Below are 3,078 nucleotides of genomic sequence, written 5' to 3' on the forward strand. Positions count from 1 at the left end.
ACACTGTCATGGCTTACTGGAACACTTGAGTAGAACTGAACCATCATTGATGTTAGTCGTAACACCTGTGCTTTTCCTACCATCACAAGTTAAAATGTCAGCTGTGAAAAAGGCCTATAGCCACTAAGGCTACCATACTATTTGAAGCCATTCACTATACTAACAGATCAATCAAGAAGCTTGATTTCTCAGAAATATACCATAGTTGAAATATTTAGGTCAAAACATTACATTATTGTAAAACTATCCAAAAGACATTCTGAGGAACATTGAGGTAATCTGTAATGAAGGTTTAAAAGATGAATGATACTTTTGGTATCATGGCTCTGCCCTCTTTTTTGCTCAACTGGCATTGATCAGGTGGGAAGCCAGTTAAGGTTCATGTCATGGTCACTGCAGCAGGGACTCCTTGTGGTTGGTTGAGGTCTGCCCTCTACTGCACTCTATTGGTACAGTAGACCAAGCCCAATTAATGTTCCCCCTGCCATGACATGTCATCAGATTGCCTCACTGAGCCTGGCTGGCTATAGGTAAGTCGCCTCAGCCCTCCTACTACTTTATAAACCCAGCCCAGCTGCTTAAGTGGAGCAGTAGGGGGCTCAACCTGGCCCAGTAACATGAACATGAACTGGGAAACCATGGCCTAACCTTGCAGGGGTCCTTGCACACTCCATTCCCTGAGTCATCTTGGATCACAGGACAATGCAGGGGGGGTGGGGGGTAGTAGAGCACAGACCTTGAAAAGGTGCCTGTCATGTCCAAGAGATAGAGCCTTATGAACAGACAATGCATAGACCAAGACATTTCCATGCATATGTCCTCGACACTCACCCCACTGAATAAGGCAGTAGACACTGCTTCATGAACAGGTCTTTACCAGCCACTCCCTCTCCATAACACACAAACAGCTGCTCAGGGCACCGAAAGGGGGTTGTAATTGAACATAACATCCCAAGACAAGACAAAAGGTGCAGTTTTGCCTCCCTGGTGTCCCCATGTTGTGGAGGACAAAACACCTCTAGATGAATAGTTCTCAACCTAAATGAACTTTTAATGTTCTTAAGAACAAAGGAGGGATCAGTCTGAGAGTCGCACCACTGTGGTTACCACAAAGCAGCAAACAGCTGGGGTGAACCAACAGGGTGCACAATTTACTCACTCTCTTAGCTGAGGTCAGCACAAGCAGCAAAGCTGTCTTGAATGACAACACCTTCAGAGAGGAGCGCTCCAGAGGCTCACTAGGGCCTCAAGCACCATCGGCAGTTCCCACTGGGGGGTGGAGACACATATCACCAGCCGCTGTCTCCTAACCCACTATAAGCTCCTGTAAATGTTTCAAGAGGGGGTGGGTGAAGACAGGTCTATCAGCCCCTTTTCTTCCAGATTTTGTGGAAAGGAGAGTGGGCGGTCAAAGCAGATGGCCGCCCACCAAGAGCCGGGGTCTGCTTGAGGTTTCTACCCGTTAAAGGGGAGTTTTTCCTTACTAATGTCGCCAAGTGCTTGCTCATGGGGGAATTGTTGGGTCTCTGTATATTAAAGAGTACGGTCTTGACCTGCTCTATGTGAAAAGTGCCTTGAGATGACTTCTGTTGTGATATGGCGCTATATAAATAAAATTGATTGATTGAACCTCTCCCACTGCACATGTCAAGGGGTCCAGTCTCCTTTCCTTGCACCAGTGTTGGAATTCTAACCACTTACCTTTGTAGCAAGCAATGGTGGACCCTGCTCTTGCCACTTGGATAGTCTTCACCACCTGTGCAGACAGTCCAGCCCGCATCAGCCTGTCCTTCTCAGGAGCCAAGTCTGAAGAGGTTGGCCCAACATGTGCAGCAGGCCTATCAAGCCCACCTCCCGGGACAGAGCCCCCCACACTTGGGGAATGGACCAGGGCTGGGCCACCAACATCTGGGTCATCTCTGTGCACCATGGTGCAGAGTGGTGGTCCGGGGCTATCAGAATTACCAACAGTCTCTCTTGTATCACTCTCTCCAACTGAGGGGGAATGAGATGGAGAGGAGGAAAGGTGTAAAGCAGCATCCTTGGCCATGGTGTGTGTGCAAACGCGTCCGACCCCAGAGGTGGATCATCTTGCGGCGTCAGAGAGAACCACAGTGGGCAGATGGTGTTGTTTCAACTGGCGAACAAATTCACTTCCGCTCTCCTGAACCGGTTCAAAATCTGCTGCACCACCTCGGGGTGCAGCACCCACTCATCTGCCGGAGGGCTGCCTCTTTGCCTCTTGACATGAGGTCAGCACCCCTGTTCTCCAGACCTGGAATGTGGACGGCTCTCAGAGACAGGAGGTGTTCTGAGGCCCACACCAACAGATTCTCCGCCATCTTGAACAGGGCTGTGGATCAGACTCCGCCCTGCCTGTTGATGTAGGCAACTGTGGAGCGGTTGTCTGTTCTCACCAACACATTTCTCCCCTGAACCAGAGTTAAAAAGTGTTAGATAACCAGGAGCACTGCCTGAAGTTTGAGGAGGTTGATGTGTCGGTTTTCCCTTGAAGGTCACACACCACCTATCGCTCTCCCCCCACCCGGTCAGGGATGCATGTGTGAACACCCCTATGTAGGAGCTCACTCGACCCAGTGGTGTTCCAGTCAACAGATGCCGTGGGGACCCCTGATAATGCAGGTACTCCTGCGCTGATGGGGTAACATTCACCCAGCAGTGCTTGTGCCTTTCGGAATCCAAGCACAGGCTGATGAACAACCCTTGCAGATGGCACATGTGCAGGAGCTCTTGTGGAATGATTGGATGGCCCGCTGTCATGAGCCCCAATGCCTGCATGACAGTCCAAGCTGTCACTGCCATACCCCACTTTAGTCTGAGGACTGCCTGCTGCAGGACTGTCTGTCTGGGTTCCGACAGAGCAGCCCACAGCCTGACCAAGTCAAACATGACTCCCAGATACTCCACCTGCTGGCATGGCAGGGGGGCATTCTTCTTCCAGATGATAGCAAAACCAAACCAGGTTAGGTGCAGCACCAAACTGGCTGTGTGGAAAATGGCTCGTTCCTTGGACCTGGCCATGACAATGAGGTCGTCTAAGTAAAAGAAAACCCTCAT

General features: G+C 50.4%; 1 pseudogene; it reads right to left on the bottom strand.

Moving 5' to 3' along the window:
* Positions 1-1,779: 1,779 nt before the first annotated feature.
* LOC122986278 lies at positions 1,780-3,078 on the bottom strand (annotated as a pseudogene).

This window comes from Thunnus albacares, chromosome 1 (assembly GCF_914725855.1).
Source record: "Thunnus albacares chromosome 1, fThuAlb1.1, whole genome shotgun sequence".
NCBI classification, from domain to species: Eukaryota; Metazoa; Chordata; class Actinopteri; order Scombriformes; family Scombridae; genus Thunnus; species Thunnus albacares.